The sequence below is a fragment of the Cryptomeria japonica genome, chromosome 8 (genome assembly GCF_030272615.1).
Source record: "Cryptomeria japonica chromosome 8, Sugi_1.0, whole genome shotgun sequence".
Taxonomy (NCBI): domain Eukaryota; kingdom Viridiplantae; phylum Streptophyta; class Pinopsida; order Cupressales; family Cupressaceae; genus Cryptomeria; species Cryptomeria japonica.
In genome coordinates this window covers 310659208-310683953 of record NC_081412.1, presented here as the reverse complement: position 1 = coordinate 310683953, position 24746 = coordinate 310659208, and the positions used below count along the sequence as shown (strand labels likewise).

Below are 24746 nucleotides of genomic sequence, written 5' to 3'. Positions count from 1 at the left end.
TTTGTTATTGCCTTATACCTGCTCTAGACGATTCACTGTTCTATGTATCAAACTATGATTCACTGAGATATGCTTTGTGAACTATTCAGTTTGATGAGATAATTATACAATATTGTTTATTTGGACATCAGGAAATGAGGAAAAAGAATTTAAGGCAAAAATAAGATGATAGTGATCATATTTTTGAAGTTCCAATCATAGATTATGAGCGCTCTCATGAAAAATGTGTGGCCAAAAATAATGATTTTTTATCGCATCTAGGTTTGGCAAACAGGCAAGTTGTAAATCCACTAAGTAGTATATTATTTGTTTAATATTGTTTAATGAAATTTTATAGGCAAGAGTTTTATGTACATAGGACATGATATGATATATTTTTTTATTTTTCAACCAAGAAAAACAGTGCAGAGAAAAAGAAGAGAAAAAAAAAAGTAAAGATACAATGCGGCCAACTCGTAGAAGCCAATGTTTTTGTGACTCAACAAATGTACTTGGTCAAAACTATAGCTGGGGTGATGTGAAATCTCACAAAGCACATGGTGATGTGCAGCCTGATATAACACATGGTGATGTGTAGCCTAATATACCACATAGTGATCTCTTACACAAAGTCTAAGAGAAATTATTGAAAAACAAGAGAGCAAAGGAACAATGAATTTGCAGATGATTTATTCAAGTTTAAAGGATGTGTTTGAAGTGAAATCTGCAAAGACCACTACTGATATATCTACTCATGCCACACATAAAGTGGTGGAGGAGTATGAAGTTCTAGTGGCTCAGAGTGAAGCTGTTGCATTTGCAACTTTTGATGGAAGTACTGGATCAACTAGAAATATTGGTAGTGGTTTAACAAAATATGTGGACGCTTATGTTAAAAGAGAGAGATTGAGTCAAGATTTATATAGATCTGTAGAGAAGAATACAAAAGAAAGAAAAATAGAAGGGAAGAAGGCATTCTTGGTTGCGGTGTCAAGAGATGGTGAACCCATTGGGCAAAATGCTGCAAGGTGGGCCACTGAGATGGGCATAAGATGTAGGGCCAATTTGGATATATGTAAATCAAATTTTTCAGACCAAGATCCACAAAGTGTGGAAAATGTTTTTAAAAAAATGGAAAATGCCTTTGACACTATTGGTGGACAAATCTCAAGAGAATATTATAAAAACAAGATGATACTTTTGATGAACAATTTTAGATACAATTGTAGAAAAGAAATCATGGAGGGAAAAGAGAGGTTTGACTACTCCACTCTATCTCCAAAATAGTGGGAGGCATTGAAAGAAAGCATGTGTTCTAAAGAATATTTGACAATGAGTCACAAAGGCAAGAGAGCAAGAGATAATGTGAGTGTTGGATATATGTCATTTGGCTGAGGCGGGTTGCAAGCCAAAATGGACAAATTAGGAGTAAGTGTATGGCTTTTTGGTTCAATCTACATTGTGTTATTTAATTAAATTTTTTTTGGAATGTCTATATGTTAAAATTGACATTGTATTTTAGGTGGAAAACAGTAATAGAGAATCAAGTAGTATGAAGTACAAATCTAGTTCATCCATAGAGATTTCACATCCATCTGTTGAATGCCCACTAAGAGCCTCACAAAATCATGTCAACTCAAATGAAGGGTTAGAAGATATAATGAGTTGCTTGCACAGTCTCACCGAGAAAGTTTTGCAGTTGGCTGCCTCTGTTAAGCCTATAATTTATGTATGGAATGACCATGATTCCATGGATTCAGATCATGTAAGAGTCTATCCCTCAATATTTTGATTCTCACCTATATCCTCTTTATATTGTATTTTGAATATGTATGCAAATGTATTTTGATCATATAAAGAAAAATGAATCTATGATTTTTTTCTTTTTGTTCACTATTTTTTAAATGAATTACTCCTCATATGGATAATTTTTTAAACTACATGCAGAGAAATTTTATCAAAGAAAAAAAATATATCTTGATGCCATAGACATGTTGATATTGATAGTGATGATGATGAATTGAAGCAGTATGTGAATGATATTCATAGTAGTAGATGTGCTCAAATTGAGGTCAGAGCTATAAAACCTTTACTTTTCTTTTGTCTTTTTGTACTTGTTTTTTCTTTTGTGCCAACATACTTCTAATGATCAAATTGAATATTTAATCAAATTAAAGATAACATTAACTGTAATGTCCCTACTTTGAAATTTAATTTAATAATAAATAATAATAATATATATTCATAATACATAAGAAATTAGTATGCTTATAGCCTAAACCATGTTATTACTGCCAGTAAGATGGGAATGAGATGTTCCAAAGAGGGGCAGTATAAATCCAAGCAGGTTAAAGCCCAAGAGAGGGTGGGGATTAGTGACCCATAAGCGTTGAGGGTATAGACCCAAGATTGGTAAGGGCTTGGATCTATAAAATTTGAGGGAACCTATTGTATTTGGTCTCTAAGCGCTTTGGTAACATACATATCCTCCTCCTTCCTTAAAGTTGAAGTAGTAACAAAGGTTGGTACATTGAATTAAGAATTAGGGATTAGGGATGAAAGAATTAATTATCTAGTATGATAAATTGGTAATTTATTCTTTAATGATTGATAAATAATTTGAACTATGACAGTATCGAATAGGGAACATTACAAAATCTTCAGCCCTATGCACAACACAAGTTTGCAACTCAGTCCTAGAGCATGATGACTGGGAAATTAATGGACATGTTGTATTTAAGTTTGATCATTTGACATATAACAAAGACAATCTATATGAACTGATGCTCTACAAAATGGGAGATTGTTAGACAAAAATCTATGGTCGTATAACACATAAGAAACACAAGAAACAAAGATAAATGTTAGTGTTAATCAACCAAAGACTAATCTAAGCAGGCATACCAAGAGAGACACTAAAAACATAATGAAGCATTTAACTATGAAAATAAATGCAAGAAGACATCTCCAAATGCCTTCCACCATGCTTGTATCTCCTCCTCCCTTGTTCCTCTCCTCTCCAAGTTCCAAATTAGTGTAGCTCTCAGCAGCTTTTTGCACTGTGGATACCTTATGGAGGTTCAAGATTGAAATGCTTTAACTATGCTATGCAAGTGTAAAACAAACTAGTTATGATATGCTATGAAATAAACTAAGATTTATTTTAATCCAAAATGACAATATATTAGTGATTTATGCTAAATGCTCTTCTCTAAAATTGGCTATAAGTTAAATGCATACAAGTTTTCAGGATGATAGATAAAAATGCTAGATGCTTGAGGATTTGAAAATGAGGAATGTGAGCTCTATTTATAGGAAAAATGGAGCAATGGATGATTGAGATTGAGTAATCTCAACAAGGGTCAGGATTGAATTGTTTAAGATCCATGTGAGGACTTTCAACCCAATCCCAGGATGACAAATGTCAACATGAGATGGGTTGAGAGGAGAGGGAATAAGCATTAAATGTTTGACATGACCTGAGGGTTAACTTGGGAGGTAAGGTTAATGTTGAGTTGAGTGAATAAATTCATTATTCAAAGAATAATGCTTTTATCCAATGGATAAACTCTTGTGCAAGAGTTAGTGAGGATAGCCATGGTCAAAGCAATAAATGCTTGAGAAGACATATGGGTTACATGAGGGTTGGGTTAGGGGTCAAAATCCGTAACCATGGGTGCAAGTGGATTTAACCATAAATAGTCATGTAAGAGCCATTAGTGGTTTGGAAGACTTTAGAGGTTAGCTTGTTGGACACATAAAGAATTAAATTCTTTTCAAAGACTTTGGAGTCTTTGAGAAGTGACTCCAAGTTGCTTAGGAATGTGACAATAATTACAGGATGGATTAGGCTAATTAGGAAGGGGTTTAGAAGAATCTAGAAGGGGATTTAGGATTGCAAGTGGGTTTGGTGGGTGAGGGAAAATATATTTTTTATTAAAATAAAATTCATTTATTTCAACAAATAGGTGCAAGTTGCATTTTTAGGAGAATGCAAGTGGGGGGGATTTAATGATTTAAATAAATGTTTTATTTAATTTATTTAAAAGAAGAAAGGGGATTAAATGAAATAAATAGGATTTATTCATTTAATTGATTGTGAATTTGGTTTAATGAATTAATTAAAATAAATTGAATAGTTTATTTAATTAATAGGAGAATGTTTGAAGATGAATTAATTAAATGTTAATTTAATTAACTGTTGGCTAGTGGATTTTTAATCAAATAAATAGCAAACATTCATTTAATTAAATTGGACAGATTTATGTGAATACATGAACCATTTAATAAAAAATAATTTTTATACTTTTTTTAACTATTAGATAAGCTTCCATACATGAGGTTGATCACAGATAACTGATATGTGCAGTACAAATAAGGTTTTTCTGATTATTTTTACTGGTATCTGTGGTTAAATCGACCCAAAGCAAGCAACTGCCATTTATATATTCAGGTGGCACGATTAGAAGTCAACAATTATAAACAACACCATTATTTGCATACTTCGAAGGAATAATTAGACACAACAATTATTCATCATCCCCATAAGACACAGAGAGAAAAGTGATAACATAAGTTTATAGTTGTATCATGGACAACAGAATGATATTTCCATTATATTAACCAGAACATTGTCATTGCATAACCCCCATGGTTATTTTAGACATAGCAAATATATTATATGTTATCAGTTTGATAGGGACCATACATTATGAGTTTTGAGTATCACTTTCATTGTAACCCAATAATAGTTGCAGATCATATATCGCTTCAATTATCAACTGTACCAATTAGAGGGATAAATATATCGATATAGAAGATTATAACCATCATTCTTAGTGTAAGTGGTAACTACTATTGTATATATTAGTTCTCATGAAGGTTTTGAGTTGATTACTTAAAAAAAGAAGTCATCTGTGATTAAATCTTTCCTTATTCTTAAGAATTCATAAGAAGGGACATTACATTCATCAACATTCCACACCAAGAAATTCAAGCTACCTTATCTATTGTAGATAATATCACAAGGAATTGATACCCCACGAGAATATGTTCTACAGCTTGCACAAAAGAAAGCAAAGTCTATTGTATTGCATTAACAAAGTCTTGATAAATTCTTGTAGAGATCTAAAACTATCTGATGATGACTAGCATTACAAAACCTTCTCATATATATGAGAATCACGGGTCTTTTGAAATGAAGGGGTGCACCCCTTTTGAACTAAACAGCTATAGTTTGTTAAACTTAGACATAAACAAATTAAGTATGCCAATATGATTGATATAATCATCATCTTGGTAACACTAGAAGTCTGAGGTCCATTTCTTCATTGTTCTCTCCATGGTATAGGATCTCTCTATCATCTGGATCACATATGGAGCTAGATCCCCATCCTCATCGACTAGTCCTCTAGTTGTGCTCATGAAACATGTCAATTGAAGTTGTCAGTCTCCCAATGACATGAGTTATCCATCACAGAACATGGCTGGCAATTGGATGGAATTTTTCAACTTGTCCCCGAATTCATTGTGTGCCTTCAGGAGGGTATCTACTTCATTCTTATCCTTTGGAGTCATAGAGTCGTGAGTGGTCATGATCTCCTGGATCTGTTCGTACAACCTCATATGCTATGTGTATGCTTTGATGGTACCAGTGTGCATCTCCAAGAAGTCTTAAGAATACTATAGCATAACCTTAAAACGAGCATCAACTATGTCATCAGCAAGCTTGATAGTGCAAGCCTGTGCAACTTTGAGCAATATATTCCCCTTCTCGCTCTTATATCTCCAATATGAAGCCTCCTGGATTGTTTCAAGTATATCTTTATGAGTTTCATAATTAGCAAGTCCAACCTCTATAATCCTTGGGGCCGATTCCAACAATAATGCCTTATCCTGCCAATATTGTTTCTATTCATGTGCTTTCTCATAAAGGCCTTTGACAGTTTGGTTTTCCCTCACCAAGAACTCAACTTGTTCTTTGTTTATCTTTGCAACATCATGGTTTGACTGGGCAGTGATCCTAGGGTCTATTTTTCTAACTTGATGGATCATGAGGTGGCCAAATGCTTCATCTATGTCTACCAGTAGGGGTCTCTTGTCTCTTCAATATAGAGCCCATAGCAACAAGGCCTTCTGTTATGGATCATACCCTAAACCTATAAAGATCTTATCAACCTCCTCTAGTAACAATTTCTTGTCATTGTGTTGCTTTCTCCTAAAGCTGTCAAACATAATAGCAACTTTCATTTCCCACCCAGGGTAAATTATCACACCAACATCCTTGAGGAGTTGTCTTCCTCTTTCAGGGGTCATTTCTCTTTTCTCAGCATTGATTTCCTCCTGCAACATTCGTTGAGTGTCTTCCTCCATCATGTTTCCCATTTGTTTCCTAATCATCCTACCTTTGTATTGATATAAGAAGGTTTTAAACTTAGGAGTGTTAACAAACTCCTGATGTGAAACAAATTCCCATGCTCAAGGATTCTAACATCATCAATTTTCATCTTGTAGGGTTGTCCTGTTGCTAGATCCCTGTGGTGATCAAGTCTAAACCCAATAGGTGGCACATATTCTTCTATGTTAACAAATTTAGTAGTGGATTCAGGGGATAAGCAGGAAATGGGAGTAGTCTCCCTAGGATCTTTAATCCTTTCTCTAAAGACATACAATGGCACTGCATTATCTAGAATCTCCAATTCATGAGACATTAGTTTGTTCGGTTTGGCCACAGGGTCATCAATTGCTTCCAAGATTTATTCATTGATCTTGCCCCTCCTCAATTTCCTTTCATATGCTTTAGCTACCTTATCATGTGTCGACCTCTTCTTGATTGCTTCATCCCTTTCCACATTCTTGATGAAGTCATCAATCATTAATGGCACATGTTCTATGGCTTTCAATCTTTGTGACATTCTATCCCCCGGCATATATCCTTCTAGATGAAAGTTGGGCCTAGGGTCTACTCTCACAAGGTGGAAATATTCTAACTTATTTTGCATAAAACCATAACGTTTTGAACTCTTAACAAGAAAATCAAAAAAGGACAACAAGCCAGGCACAATTGACTGCTTCCCATGATCTGTAAAATTTTTGGTACTGGCTATAGACAATTGCCTAATGATTTCCAAATAAGCAATTTTGTCTGAGACAATCACACACAATAAGTAAGGTTCTCCCTCAAACCCATACATCTTAATCTATGTGCAATCCAAGAAATGGTACCAATCCCCCCAGTTATGGGTAATGTGGCTTTCTTCATCAAAATCTTTAGGTCGAAGGAATTTCTTAACCTGAGGGGAAAGTGAAAAATCACATGGATGTCCAAGCAATTTGTATAACGGTTTCACAAAATGTTCTTTAAAGTGCATGTATTGGTTGTTAATGTATATTTGGTCCCAAGCTGATAACCATAATTACATTGGTTTGCAGATTCCTACTCTATCATACTCCCTAATGGACAAACCTTAAGTCCATAGCCCTATATCTTGACCAATGTATAGCAACATATGCATAAGGTGAGAATAGTATCTGAAATTCACATTAACCCTGTCTCCCTTTAATTTTTCTAACCCATGGTTGATGGCATGAGCTAAGTAAGAAGAATAATCAAAGGTCCTTGGGTCCTTTGATTGGATGTCAACACAAATCACCATAGCAGTAATGTCCATTAATGGGGAGGCTTCCATGCCCAACACTTGTGCATTACAATAATAGGTGAACTTAAAGTAGGGAGAAAACAAGTTAACATCAAATGGGGCTTAGTCAATATCTGCAAACAAAGTCCCAACTCCTTCGGTCTTCGGTCTGTGTGGTGGGAGTCTCCATCGTTTATATGTTCTCTCCATGTTTAAATACTCGTCCATTAACTTTTTGGCATCAACTTCATCCTCATGCCCCCATTCCAGATCAAAAACTTGCTAAATGTACTCTTTACTAATTGGCAACAGGCGGTTCCCTTTATAGTTGTAGATGGTTTGCGTTTGTGGGTCATACCTTTCTACCAACGTTGTTATCAACTCTACATTCACAAAGACATTGGGAATGACAAGTATCCCTAGATTTCAGCTTCCAAATATTGCACACTGGTTCTACTATAAACCTTCTAGCATAACTGAAAATGAACAATTCATGCCCTCGAACCTCTATCCAAATGTCCCCTATGTTTTCAAATCTATCTTCCAATCCCTCATCATCGTTCTTAATCTTTCTAGACCGGTGACTTGATAGAGGGAATTGGTCTATTAGGTCCTGGTCGAAGGGTCGACCTTCTTTTTCCTGTCATTTTGGATTTTCTTCTTTGGTTTTAGGAGGGTGAGGCTCTTTGTTCTTCTTTTTTTTTTAGCTTTCCTAGACGACGAAGCTTCCATCTTTATGTTCAATTCAAAAGAAGACAAGAAATTCTGAGAAGAACTTACAGTTTTTACTTCTTTCCATGAAGAATTCTGCGACCCCTGCTACACCAGTTCCTTCTTTCCTTGACGAATTTATTTGCTTGAACAATTCTGGTATTCGAGTAGTTTGATTACTTTTGGTACTACACCGGTCATTAAGAAATGCATTTTGAATTTATGATGATGTGACTCGTTTGGATTCGTGTAATATTTCCCTGTGGATTGATTGTACTTTTTTACTGATTTCTGTCTTTCGATGCATGAGCCTGCCACATTTCCTGAAGGCAACTCTTATTTTGATGAATCATACCCTTTCGATGACTTTATTTTCATGTTCTTCGACGCCCTAGTTTCATTGATGCCCATCTTCAGTATAGACCCAACACTATTTAATTTGTTTCGATGAAACTCTCTCTTCACTCAAGTGTTTTCACCTTTTATCGATATGCATTTTTTATCGAAAACTATATTTCAATGAGTTATCCATTGAATTCATCAATATTGGATTTTTGATGAAAGGTCTCATTTTTCCATGCACTCTAATGCTTTACTTGATAGCTTGTTTTCATCAAAACCCCTTTTACTTCAATGAGATCTCATTCCATTTCATCGATCTGTGACTTCGACCAGAGATCATATCCACTTCGATGAGTCTCGTGCTTCGGCATATTCTTTTGGGATTTCACCAACATGTCCTTTTCATTGATGAGACCATCTCTATGAGACCGTTCCCATTTTCATCGAATTGGATACATCGATGGAACTCGGTCTTTTGATAGATACTTTGAGGGTCAAGCTAATGTGCTTGTCTCGCTTTCTTTTCATTTCGATGGAACATGTTGCTTTGATAAGTTGTTTATCCCATTCATCGAAACCCTTGTTTTATCGACGAGTTCCTTTTGCTGAAATTTGGCATGATTTCATCACAATACATATTTCGATGAAACTTTGCCTTCGCCAAGAGTTCATTCGATTCTTCCGACATCATTCTTTCATCGAAAAAATTTGCTTCGGCAAGGCCGTTGTTATTTTCATCAATGTTGGGTTGGGTTTTTGATGAAACTTTAGTGTCGCTAGGTGCCTTTTTTATTTCCTCGACATCGCTCTTTCATCGAAAGGCTTTTTTGGTTACATTTTAGTGCCTCTCAAGTTACCCTAATGAGGGCTTTGACAACCTTCCACTAAAATGTGAATATCTCAGCCAATACTTAATGGAATTAGGTGATTCAAAAGCCAAAATGAAGTGGATTCATGCCTCCATCCAACCCAATAGGTTTTAGAACCTGACACTAAGTCTATGACACAAAATAACGTCTATAATCAGACTGTTATGCAAAATAATATAAGAAAATGTGTGCAAAAAACTACTTTTTCTGACTTTGCAGTATTTCTTATAATTGTATGACTATTATAGTGAATTCATAACTTTGGTCTGCTAGATGTCTTTTTTTTCAGCTATAGACTCATTGCAATTTTTTTTAAATTTTCTTTTTGTAGTTATTTTAACACACGTACTATTAAAATAATGGTTGTTTTATTATGCAAATGAGGGTAATCATTACATATGTATTAATATAACGTGTTATTTTTTCTTTTTGTAGAAACGCACTAATAAATTTAATGAAGGTGATAAAGTTAGGTTCTCAGATCCATTTGATAGTGTTGTTGTTGGCATTGGGAGGATTCACTCCCTATCTATTCTGCATGGAGTAAACTTAAAGAACAAGCGACACAAATGTGAACATTTTAACGGTCACAAGTAACACACCTCTTCCTTATGAAGACAAAATAGATTAAGTCGTCCATCTGAAAGAGAAAGAGGGAACCTTCACAAGGTGGCTATTAAAATATTTGCAGAAAATGATATAGTTGAATATGTTTATCATGTTTCTTATTTTTTTATGCAGTACTTTGAATATTTTGAAAGAGTTGGAAACTCTTAAACAACTTTGACATTTTTTATTATATTTACATATATACCCTTAGACAGATTTGACATCTTATAACTTGATTTATATATACATATTTGCATTATATTTTTTATTGCAGATTACCTTATTTGTCATGATGTTCAATCAATCTTTTAATTCTAACAGGTAGCTTGTTCATATATGTAATATTTTTATTTGCTTTTATGATCTAGTTCGAGTTTAATGTTATATTATTTTTGCCTTATAAAATGATTAAATATACTACCAATAAATAAAAAATGATTAAATATACTACCAATGGATGTAAATATATGACTAAAATAAGGACTAAATATATGGCTATGATGACTAAATAAATGACTAGTTAACAACAATCAATGATTAAATTAATGAGTCAATATATAACTAAATTAATGACTAAATATATGACTAAATAAATCACTAATATGACTAAATAAATGGCCAGAGAACAACAATCAATGACTAAATTAATGATTAAAAAATATGACTAAATTAGTGACTAAATATATGACTAAATTAGTGACTAAATATATGACTAAATCAATGACCAAATCGATGACCAAATCAATGACCAAATCAATGACCAAATCGATGACCAAATTGATCAATCAAACCAACTAGTGGTCACGTGACCAAATTGATTTATGACTGGCAATAAACTACCAGTGGTCACGTGATCAAATTTAGTCATTTATCTATAATTTTTGGTAGTTTTTAAGTCATATATTGTTGTTTTTGTACTAGCGGTTGAACACAAGATCAAATTATCAATCATCAACTATTCACTATCAGTCTAAACATGACAAACACATATCAATGGATGATATCTTTTGACTAATGATTTTAACACTTTGATAATAATGGTTCAACATTTTATCTTGATTTTCGCTATCATGATTTCAGAGTGACTCAAGGATGTCTCTGACTAGAGAAACAAGGATGGAACAAGATATTTTCTTGTCTACTATTTGTAAATTAATGATTAATATGTGTATATTTGTCTCAGGACATGATCATTGGAGTATCATTGAAGACATTTTGGATTTGCATATAGAAATGGTTAATACTGCTTGTTTTACGCAAGCAACACTCAGGTCATCTTGGTTCAATTATAACTCAATGCTTGTGCTAACTTGCAATATAAAAAACCCAGGAAAGTAGTGCTCAGGTCATCATGGTTCAATTATACCATCGATGTTTTCACTCACTTCCCACATTTTAAAAGCTCAATGATGACAAAAAGAAATGACTAAGTGACTGATCCAATCGTAGCATTGCATCTTATTTGCATTTGCATTATTTAAAGTAGATCGCATTTCATTTTGTATGGGGTCACAAAAGCTCATCTTTTTCCAAGGCCAAATGCTTCAACAAGTGTTGTCTCTCTAATTACATGATTGAGTGCATTGGACATTAACAGAAATAATCAATTCATTCATTCGACATGATAAGTTAGTTCATTTCATCACATTTCAACATTGCATAATAAGACGTCATTCATATCGATCCATCATCCATATAGATCATTCCATCTTTCATTCATTCATAAATATCAATCATGTCAAAAGACATCATCATTGCATTGTGTTGCATCCATCTCATACTAACATGCATGAGAAAAGTCAGAAAAACATCATACAAATAAGAAACATTTCATTGCACATGAGCCATATAGTACATATAGCATCATCTTGCATCATCATATAAGAGGCATGCATCCATCATCTAGGGTCCATAATCATATAGTAAGTAGAATGCATCCATGATCTCATAGACCATATAAGGCAAATAGAAATAATCAAGGTCCAATGTACAATGATATCATAAAAATGACAGAATATATTGTAGGAATCATCAATGTCTCATCAATGGTGTATACAAAATCGGATCAATGATCAATATCTCGCATCAATGTCCACTAGGATGATGACCAAAAATTTCTCCATATGTTGTCGGCCTAAATGAATCTCATGCTACTCCCTCAAATGCACCAACATCAGCACATTTGAATCTTCCTGCAACGGGATATCAAAAAAATGTTAATTCTTTATCCAATCAATCTCTTTGATCATTTGATTTGCTATCCTATCTCCTCACTGGAAATTTCCATCAATCTCTTTGAGCACCCATCAGTGATTCTCAATCATCATGAAGTCACACATCTAGTATTTTCAATCTTGTGTTTACATTATTGACGCTCATCAATCATGAAGTCAATCTCAGATCATCAAATCTTGAGTTTATATCATTGAACCTCATCGATCATGAGGTCAATCAAACTCTATCAATCATTAATTCAAGCAAAACATCAAATTAATCATAGAACTGACACTTTCGTCAACCAAAGTTGTAGGAAACAAATAAATTTAATCAGGAAATCAATTTCACACAAATCCAAACAATTCAATCGTCAATTCTCTTAATTGATCTTTTGAGGGGGCATCCTTGTATCATCATCTATCAATCAACATCTGGTGCATCCTCACATCATAATCTATCAATCAACGTCTGGGGCATCATATCGAAATCATATCCACATCAAATAGAGATTTTTCTTTGAATCAACGCGTCGTCTCACATCGCTTCAAAGAGGGGCAAAATGTATACACCTAAAAATGGTCTGAAGATAATTAATTAAATACGTAGTTATTTAATTAATAACCCTTCCCAATTAACTGAATTTGCAAATAATTTGATTAATTTCCCCATTCAGTCTACTTATAAATTAAATTTAAGGATTTATTCATTAAGTTCATTTCAATAATTCCCCTTTGATTAATTAATCTTCTCCCCCATTTTAATTCACTCTTCTAATCTCATAATTAGTTAAAACAAATCAAATTATGATTTGTTGAAATTAATTATCTTTTCCTAATATTTGAATTTCTAAATTCAAAAATGAGCACATGGCTCCTAACTTATAACCACCTAGCCTAACCACCCCCTAACCTAACCCATTCTATCTAATCCTGGGTTTAACTAATCCTATCCTATCTTGAACATCCTAACCCATTTTATCCTAACCTTTTATGGGTTGGATATTCTCCCCTTGAGACACATGTCTCCTCCCTTGGACACTTTCCCTTTCATGAGCAAGGTTCCTTGACACTTGTCACCACAGAGACGACAAGTGTCCCTTCCTCCAACCTCTTCTCCAACTTCCTCAATCTTAGCCCTTGGTATCTTCAGATCAAATTTGGACCGTCTATTCCTACCACCTCAGCTTTGGCCTTGGAATTCTTATAAATACCCCTCATTTTGGAGCAATAAAGATCCCTTGCATCCTAGATTTTAGCATCATTACTATAGGCATTTTCATTTCAATCATCGAGTATAATTAGCATTTTGGATTAATCATGCATAACAATCATGCTTTTCATATCATTTTCATAGTCATGACGTAGCCACTCAACTCTTGAGTTGCCACTTTGGAGGTCATTTCTCCACCGAGAGCCAACAATCCAACACCTTCAAGGTCTTCAAGAATAGAGGAAAATGGGACATTTCAAGGAAGGCTTATGGTTTGGTTTCATTTTGTAGTTTTAAATTTGCTTTCCATTTATATTTCTTTGTCTCATTATATGTGTATGCTTGCTTTCATTGAACCACAATTTTAGCATCACAATTATATGCAAACGTGACCAAATAAAGATACTCATCTCATCTATACATATGGTCCATCACATACATCCAAAGCATATCCTCTCAGAATTTATTTACTCTATTTGTATATTTATTGGTCTCTAGATGATAAGTTGTATTGGAATTAAGTTGTGTACCCAAGACCTACTACAATATTGTCTACAAGATTAAGGCAAATATCAAGTCTTTATTAAAAATAATCTTCAATAAACCCTATACAACCTAACAATGTCATCTAAAAATACTTGAGCTAATACTGGTGATGTATAAATAGTCCCAACTAGATATAAGTGAGCATCCTTAGCTAAGTTATTAAATGTTGTAAAATTGCATAATAACATCTAGAAGATAAAGGTAACCCAACAATGAAATGCATGGAGATGGTGTCCCATTTCCTCTTTGGTGCTTCATGAGGATAAAGTAACCCTACAAAATGTTGATGATCTACCTTAAGCCTCCAAGACTCAAGGAATCTAGCCACAAACTTGTCTATATCATGACACATAGTTGCCCAAAGCTACTATTGGAAAATATTTGCACATGTGAGCCATAAGGTGCTTTATGAGGCTCAAAAAGTATCTAAGTACGGAAATATTTAGTGGAAGGTACATAAATACATTCCCTATCTTGTAAAAAGCTATCTATCCTCTAAAGTATAACTTGAAAACTTTCCCTTAAGGGCCCTCTAAGATTAAACCTACTATTGAACTTCAAAATACCACTAATTCTATGGAAACTATTGCAGAATGTGAGATCTCAAGTCTAAACTCAAGTTCATAGAAATTATCTCATGTAGATGTCTACTCAAAGTATTTACAACCATGCTCTCCTTACCTATGATGTAGTGCACATAAATATCATACTTTCATAAGAACTCCATACATCATATCTACTGTGTATTCAGGTTAGGCTAAGTAAATATGTGATGTAGGGGCATCCTTGAGTGCATATGGTCATGTTTTGGTTTTTTAGGTTGTTTTGATGTGTTTTGGTCAATTAAGGTCATTTAAGACCATTTGGGATCCTATTGATCCAGTTTGGAATGTTTAAGTGAAAAGTTGTCAAAATATGTAAATGTTGCAAAAAATAGTCAATGTTGTCAAGCAAAAAAGTAAAACGTTGTCAAAGTTGCTATGATGGTTAACAAAGGGATTAGATGGTGGTTAGAACAGTTGGGAATGATGCATTTGAATATAAAAAAGGTGGAAACACACACATCCCAAGTTTAGAGAGGGTTGAAGGAGAAGGAACAACATTTTTGGCACATATTTTTACCTTGTTTTTATGTGTAAACAGTCTAAGTTTGTTGTGGTACGACTTTGTATGGATTATTACAGCTTGAAAATCAATTGAAGAAGTTGAAGGATTTTATTACCTTTCTTTTTCTTTTGGTTTGAGAATATTTCATTGAGTTTTGTAGGATATATTACAATTTTTGTGTTGATAGGTAAAAACCCTACCTAGGGTTAGCAATGAGTAAGAAAATGTAATAACTCAGCCCTCCACCATTGGAAATTCATGAAAATGGGTAGAGGGATCTATGTTGGAATTCTTTACAAGATCCCAAAGTTGCAGAGTCTAAAGTGGTGGTTTGCACGTGTTTTTAATTTGACAGTCATATTGAAACAGTGTGTAATGGGATGTTAGGGTAGCAAATGGTGTGATTTGGTCACACCAATTTATGTTTTGGAATATTTGTTGAGAGTTTACCAAATGAGGGTGTGTTATGAAGTCTTGTAGACCTATTACAAGTTGCTTTAGATTATTCTTATGTTATATGTCCTTAATCCACAAAGGACATGCCCCTTACACTAGTCAAGGGTGGCAATGTGTATCCATGCATTGGTGTATTGTTGAGGACAAGTCATTAATTTGTCTATGATTTCAAAGGCCTTGTGATTGGTTAAAAACCTAATTTTAATGTCATATTCAGGTATGCCCAAGGAATCCTCAGGTAGACCCAATGGTAAAAGTGTAAGGATGAATGTCTAAGTTCACCCTTGGTGTGTTGTTAGTAGCCATTGGAGAACAATGTGTTGGAAGCCTTATTTTAGTCCTTCCTCTACATCATTTTTTGTATCAAAGAAAGGAAGATCAATCAGAGCCAAAAAAAAGAATACAAAACAAGTTGAGTTGAGGACAAGCCAAGATGCCTCCAAGGGTAAATGTTGAAAGAGAAATGGAGAGGATATCCAAAGAGATGAGAGAATCTCTTTCCCAAGAGTTGAGAGTAATGAGAGAAATCCTTGATGCAAGACTTATACTAGTTGAGATTAATCAAAGAATAAGAGTGGTCATAGGTGATTTGAGTGATCAAGAAGAAGGAGTGGGTGAAAATAATCCACCACAAGAACTTCAGGAAGAGAAAGATGTTGAAGAGGAAAGACTAGAAAGATTTCTAAAGGCAGTCAAGGGAGAAGGTTCCAAGGTGAAGATGGAACTTCCAGTGTATATAGGTAGTTTGAATAGTGAGGAATTTCTTGATTGGATAGGAAAGTTAGACAAATAGTTTGAATTTGAAGATGTACTTGAGGAGAAACAAGTGAAGTTGGATAGAACCAAATTGAAAGGAATGCCTCTCTTTGGTGGGATTATGTGTAGGAAGAAAGAAGAAAGAAGGGAAAAGTAAAGATCACCTCCTGGGATAGGATGGTTGCAAAGTTGAAAGGTAAATTTCTACCAAGTGATTATGCCACTGAATTGTATAGGCAACTACAAAACTTGAAACAAAAGGACATGGATGTAAAGGCATATACAAAATAATTCTACAAACTGAGTATTAGTTTAGGCCATATGGAGGATGATGTTAACAAGGTTGCAAGGTACCTTAATGGATTGAAACCTATTTTACAAGATGAGTTTAGTCCTACAATCCCTAGGACTCTTGAAGAATTTTATCAGTTATCCATGAAGGTTGAAGAGAAGTTAAAAAGAAAACAACAGAGACAAACTAGAGGTAGGGGAAGGACTTTCAAAGGAAGAGGAACCTTTGGTGGTAGAGGACAATCCCAAAAGTCTCAAGGAGAGACAAGCAATTCTCAAGAACAAACATCGGATTCAAGAAGCAGTTTTAGAGGAAGAAAATACAATTTTAGGGGAAAATTTGGGAGTGGAGGAGGATCAAGTGGCTTCACTGGAAAATGTTATAAATTTAATAATTTTGTAGGTCATCAAACATGGCAATGCCCTGAAGAATAGTCATCTAATTATTTTAGGAGTGAAAGGAGAAATCAAGTAGCACAAGGTGGCGATGCTGAAAGTGTAAACTCTTCACCACAAATTGAAGAACCAAAAGTTGGAGAGTCTTTAATGATGAGGAGGATATTGATCAAGGTTCCTATGGAGAAGGATCCACCCTAAAGGAAGTCACTCTTCAAGACCATCTACAAATGCCAAGGTAAATGTTGTCAAGTTGTCATAGATTTTGGTAGCATTGATAATTTGGTTTCTATGGATATGGTAGATAGGTTGAAGTTAAAAAGATTACCCCATGCTATACCATATAAAGTATCATGGTTGAATAAGGGGCAGCAAGTGTTAGTCAATGAGCAATATTGGGTAGAGTTCTAAATAGGGAGATATAAGGACAAAGTGTTGTGTGATGTCATCCACATGGATGTTTCCCATATGTTACTTGGTAGACCATGACAATATGATAGAAATTCTAGGCATAATGGTAGGAGGAACATTTATGATATAGAGAAAGATGGAGCATCCTATACTTTAACACCCTTGAAGGATGAAGACAAAGATCAAAAAGTAGGATCAAGTGTCATGGTAGTGGGTGAGAGAGTTCATAAAAACCATGAAGGAGGATGAAATGGGCTTTGCAATCATGGTCAGACCTAGGACTATTATGACATTTGATAGGAAGGATGAATTGCCTTTGAAATCCAAAATTTTCTTGAGAAGTATACATATATAGTGGTTGATGAAATCCCAGACTCTTTACCTCCAATAGGGAACATTAGCCACCATATTGACTTCATACCAAGGGCTAGTTTTCCTAACAAAGCAGCCTACAAAATGACACCATAACAAAATAAAGAAAATATAAAACAAGTACAAGAGTTACTTGACAAAGGGATAATCAGAGAAAGCCTTAGTCCTTGTGTGGTTCCAACTGTCCTAGCACCTAAGAAAGGGGGTGAATGGAGGATGTGCACCGATTCTAGGGAAACAAACGAGATTATATCCAAATATAAGTTCCCTATTCCAAGGATAGAATATTTGTTGGGTTGCATAAGTGGACCAAGCTATTTTTCTAGGATAGACCTTAAAAGTGGGTATCACCAAATCAGGATCAGACAATGGGATGAGTGGAAGACAAAATGTAAAACAAATTAAGGGCTTGTAATGCCTTTTGGTCTCACAAATGCACCTAACACCTTCATGAGGCTCATGAATGAATTCCATAAGCCATTTATTGGTAAGTTTGTAGTTGTTTATCTTGATGACATCTTATTTTTCAATTCTAGTAAAGAAGAGCACTTACATCATTTGGATTTGGTATTAAGAAGGTTAAATGAGGACAAACTAATGATTAATTTGAAAAAGTGTGAGTTTATGAAGACATGACTGCTATATCTTGGGTTTGCACGATCACAAAGGGAACATTGAAAATGGATTCAAGCAAATTTGAAGCAATCTTGAATTGGCCTTCACCTAAGTCAGTTGTTGAGGTAAAGAGTTTTCATGGCTTGGAAAGTTTTTATAGGAAATTCATTAGGTGTTTCAGTCATGTATGTGCACACATAATAGATACCATAAAGAGAGATAGGAAAATAAAGTTTGTTTAAACCAAGGAGGTTGAAAAAAGTATTAAATATTTGAAGAAAAGAGTAGCAGAGCAGCTTATATTGGCTTTAATATATTTTAATAAGGTCTTTACAATTGAATGTGATGCTAGTAACTTTTCTATAGGGGCAACCTTAAGTCAAGATAACAGACTGATTGCCTTCTTTAGTGAAAAATTGAATGATGCCAAAAGGAAATACTCCTCTTATGACCTAGAAATGTATGTTATGGTTCAATCATTGAAAAAATGTAGACATTACCTTCTCCCCAAAGAATTTATTATCTATACTAATAATCATGGTCTCCATTTCCTCAATAGTCAAGAGAAACTCAGTCATAGGCATGCAAAATGGGTAGAGTACTTGCAAGGTTTTACTTTTACCATCAAAACAAGAAGGGATAGTCCAATAGAGTGGTTGATGATTTAAGAACCTAAGGGCAATAATGGTTCAGGAAATTCAATTGCAAAGTGTAGGAGTTGAGTCACTGAAGGGTATGTATGCTGATGATGCAGACTTTAAGGAGATATATAAGGATTGTGGACAACCTCATAGCAACTTACTAATAAATTTTTTCTTGATTATTTGATCCAAGATGGTTTATTGTTCAAGGGAGCACAACTTTGTGTGCCTAAATGCTCAATGAGAGACAATCTCATAAAGGAAAAGAATTATGGGAGTCTAGCAGGTCATTCTGGCCACTAATACATTTGGACTAGATTTCCGACTAAGGTTTCTGACGGAGAAGGTATATTGTGGCCAAATTTGATTTTTTTTGAATAAATGCCCTTGTTCGTCGTAATTCTGATGGAAATTTCCCATTTGGTTTCGACGAAGAAGGCATTAGCAATGAGAATTTTCTTTTTTTCAAAAAAGTGCTTGAGTTCGTCGTAATGTCGATGACAAGGGCCATTACTTTAAAAAAAAAGAAGAGGGAAATTCATTTGTGAACATTGCAATCCTACGTAGGTGTTCATGGTGACTTCAACCCCTAAGAACATCAAACCCGCATCGAAGGCATTTGTGGCATTGCTTGCAATCCTGTGCAGGAGGTAGATTCAAATTGCCCTAGTTTTTAATTTCATGTTGCAAAAAATATACATCTCTTTATGGAATCGTATCAAACAATTCACGAGCCTTGTCCATGTTTCCACATTTGCATTCATGTCAAGCATGGCATTTGCAAGTACAACACCTAACAAAATTCCTCTATTCGTTATGCTTTGATGGATGTCCATACCCTGTTCCAAAGCTCCCATTTTTGCACAGGCAGGGAGGATGCTGCCAAAGGTTGTGGAATTTGGCTTATGCCTTCCAATTTCATTTTCTTGAAAGTGTCTAAAGCCTTTTTGACAAATCCATGTTGTGCATATCCAGCAATCGTTGCAATCCATGAGACAACATTTCTTTTAGGCATACTATCAAATAGTTCACGTGCCTTGTCTATGCTTCCACATTTTGCATACATGTCTACCAGAACAGTTGCAACTACAACATCTGACAAAATTCCTCTATCCTTTATGCTTCGATGAATGTCCATACCCTATTCCAAATCTCCCATTTTGGCACAGGCAGGGAGGATAGTAGCAATGGTCGTGGAATTTGACTTTACACCTGTCGATTGCATTTGCTTGAAAATTTCTAAAGCCTTCTCAACAAATCCATTTTGTGCATATCCGGAAATCATTGCAGTCCAGGAAACCACATTTCTTTGAGGCAATCCGTCAAACAGTTCCTGTGCCTTGTTTATGCTTCCACATTTTGCATACATGCTAACAGAGTAGTTGCAACTACATCTAACAAAATTCCTCTATCTTTTATGCTTTGATGGATGTCCATACCCTGTTCCAAAGCTCCCATTTTGGCATAGGCTGGGAGTACGCTGACAAACGTAACTAAAGAAATGCAATGATCAGCTCCAAAGACATCAAACCACTACTAACAAATCCGAGAGTCTAAAATATGATAGGGAATAGTGTGAGCTGTCCTGAAATAAAATATTTTATTTTCAGTTTCAACTAAAACATAATTACTTGACCATTTAATGTTATTAATAAGTTTAATTTATGAAAGAGATAAATGGTTGGCCACAAGTACATGAGTTACTAAATGCACACAAATAAGTGAATTTGATATTAAAAACTATCTACAATGAATTCAATTCTTGTCCATTAGTCATTTATGTTTGCAAATAAGCATCTTTCTTTGTTTTTCTTAATCTGTATTCATAGTTATGTGCATATTTCATATTCTATAATTAGGATATCAATTGCTATGGCTGAACACTAGCATGATGTTTGTGTTGTGGTATAGATGCGTGGAAACATAATTATGGGATTGTTATATTATAGAGATCATAAATCTAGATATCGCATATTAGTTCTAGCTCTTCTTGGATTGAGTCTAAAGTTGACATGCAGTCATAAAGCTATTATTAGCAGATCTATCCATTTCTAGTAAAGACAATTGAGAAAGTCATTTTGATATTGAGAGTTTCTTATCTATTTACCTATTGATCATTACTAAGCCATAATATTTAGGTCTATTTATCTCTCTTGCAAAACCTCTGTAAGTGTCCTAGATTGTCCCTACTACTCACTCTTCAATAAAATAGTGGAGTTCTAAAGATTTGTTGCACAAGATGGTGTTGAACGTATCGACAAGGCTAGCATGGAAGGCATGTTCAAGCTTCCACTTGTACAACTTACAACAAATGATTTGTTGATAGAAGAAATTCTTGAAATAGGGATACAATCGAAAGACAAGTAAGTACATACAAAACTCTTCAGTTGAAAGTAAAATCTCTGTATAAAAAGAGTACATTGAATTCCAATCCATAAACACAATAGAGATATCGATGGACACTTAATTGGATGTAGCATGTCGTACCAAAGTTGTTAGAGTATGCTAAGCTAGTACATAATGTTTCCTAAAGCCACATTAGTATTTTACCCAGATCATTATCTACCAAAACTAACTATAGTAATCCTTTTGAGGATTCATTTCATGGTGCTAGATCTTCATTTAGTTCCACTTCTTGTTGGAGAAAAGAACAGTTATTTCTTGAGGTAGATGAATATCCCATCAACAAAGGACAAGACCCTTTCTAGAATATAACAAATTCTACTCCAACAAAAGATCATGGGGGTTTCACTAGAGATATTGAATAAGAGATAGACTTCTACTACTGCATTAAAAGCATTGGCATGTTCTTCATTTATTGATGTAAACTCTCTGTGACGCCACCACAACCAACAAAGGTGTAAAAAGTTGTTTGCAATGCATGGATTTTTAGGATTGTCCTTTGAGAAAACAAAATTAAAGTATGGAAGCAGGATCTGCTAGCTCTTGAGGGAATCTTGATGAAAAATAACTGTCAAATATTTGGGCGAGCTTATATGCAAAAACTCATGCTTCCTGATGGGTCTTTGTACAGAAATAGGCATGAATTAATTGGTAAAAGGGCTTTTGGAAACAACAGGGACAAAGAGGCAGTGGAAGTGAAAAATTTTGGTGTTGTGTCTACTCCATCTCAGAATGGGAATGGTGAAGGTTCTATAAGAGGAGTTGAGAAAAGTGTTGGAAGAAGCGGGGGTGTTTACATTCCCCCATTTAAGTTGGCTCAAATGATGAAAGATGTTGAAGACAAGTGCAGTGTGGAATACCAGTGCATGACATGGGATGCCCTTCGGAAGAGTATCAATGGGTTAGTAAACAAGGTAAATGCATCTAATATCAAGAACATCATTCTAGAGTTGTTTGCAGAGAATCTCATCTGTGGGAGGGGTCTATTTTGTAGGTCTTGTATGAAATCCCAAATGGTATCCCCTGGATTTACAGATGTTTTTGCTACGTTGGTTGTTGTGGTAAATACAAAATTTCCTGAAGTTGGCAATCTTCTTTTGTGAAGAATTATTTTGTAGCTTAAGAGGGCATACAAATGCAATGACAAGCACATGTTGATAGCAGCAGCCAAATTCATAGCTCATTTAGTGAATCAACAAGTTGCACATGAGATCATTGCCTTGGAACTTCTCACCCTTTTACTAGAGAACCCCATAGATGACAGTGTAGAGGTTGTTGTTGGGTTTGTGAAAGAATGTGGTTCTTTGTTGCAAGACCTTTCACCCAAAGGTCTCTATGGGATTTTTGAAAGATTTAGAGGTATTCTCCATGAGGGGGAAATTGACAAACAAGTACAGTTTTTAATCGAAGGCCTTTTTGCATTTCACAAAGCTAAGTTCAAGGGTCATCTAGTTGTGCGTCCAGATTAGTTAACACATGAAGTTTTCCTAGAAGATGAACTTGATCAAGAAGTCGGTTTGGATGTTTTCAAGCCAGATCCTGATTTCTTAGAGCATGAGGCAACCTATGAAAAATTGAAGAAAGATATCCTTGGAGATGCTTCTTCAGATGAAGCAGAAGGGGAGAATGATTCAGGTGATGATTCAGATGATGATGATGATGATGATGATGATGATGATGAAGAGGAAGGTGAGGAATCACTGAGAATACAAGATGAGACAGAGACAAACTTGGTCAATTTAAGATGTACAATTTATTTGACAATCATGTCAAGTGTTGATTTTGAGGAAGCTGGTCATAAACTACTAAAGATCAAGCTTGAACTTGGTCAAGAGAGAACATACCTTCGTTATTATGGTCTTCTTGGGCAAAGATTTTGTATGATCAATAAAATTTATGAGGAATTTTTTGATAAGTGTTTTGTACAACAATATTCTATGATACACATACTGGAAACAAATAAACTGTGTAATGTTGCAAATTTTTTTGCCCACTTACTTGGCACAGATGTTCTTCAATGGCATTGTCTTGCTTATGTACGTGAGACAGAGGAAGATAATACTTCCTCTTCCCATATTTTTATAAATATTCTCTTGCAGGAGCTGGCAGAGCAACTTGGTATATTGTTGCTTAATGAAAGGTTGAATGATCCAACAATGCAGGAGTCTTTTGATTCAATTTCTCCAAAGGACAATCCCAAAAATTCACGGTTTGTTATCAATTTCTTTACTTCTATTGGTCTTGGTGGTATCACTGAGAGTTTATGTGAGTATTTGAAGAATATGCCAAGGCTTGTAATGCAACACCAAAAGTCTATTCCTAAGTCAGATGAATCTACCTCTAATGACGATTCTTCTAGTTCATCAGGTTCGACAGATTCTGATACATCAGACTCAGATTCTGAGAGTGAAACTGACAGTGAGAGAAGTAAGGAGTCACTAAGAAAGAAAAATAAATCAAAGCATGACAATGATTATAAAAAACAAGAAGAAAGAAAAGGGCGAGGGCATCTGACTCGGAGGATGGAAGTGACAGTGAAAAAATTAGAAGGAAAAAGAAAAGGAATTAAAAATCTTTCTAGTCAGTTATTCAAGGCTCAAGTAGACACCGTTTTCCTGGACTGTGAAAAATAGAAGAGTCACTCCCAAGTGTTTTGGTTTTATAATAGATGATTATAAGATGCTACAATTTTGTCTTATGTATTTTAATAGCCACGGGTTTTAGAGTTTTGTACTTGACAGGTAATGGATAAACTGTGTTAGGAGGAGAAAATATTGAAGGCCAAGTGCAGATTGTGATAATACGAGATCAATGAATCCTGTTATTTATTGAGTATTTCTTGTTTTCCATGTTGTGTGATGTACCATAAGCAAACTATAAATCTAAATTCAATAAGATTCTTTGTTCAATGATGATAATTTCTATTTTCTTGCCTGTGAAGAAAGACCATGTCAGACAATATCAACGAACAACAAAATAAGGAGACAATTGCTAGATTGTGGTCTAACTTGAAAAGAAAAGGTGATGGAAAATGTTATTGTTCATGCAAAATTTGTAAGGGGTTAAAGACTAGAAGACTTCTAATCAAAATAGTGAAGAAACATTGTAGGTTGCATGGTCACATTGAAGGTGGACATGACTATCATCCATTGGTAAGTTTTTCATTATATCATTTTGAC

General features: G+C 34.7%; 1 pseudogene; it reads left to right on the top strand.

The window, feature by feature from the left end:
- The first annotated feature begins 651 nt into the window (after window positions 1-651).
- LOC131857645 (uncharacterized) lies at window positions 652-24062 on the top strand (annotated as a pseudogene).
- The last annotated feature ends 684 nt before the right edge of the window (window positions 24063-24746 follow it).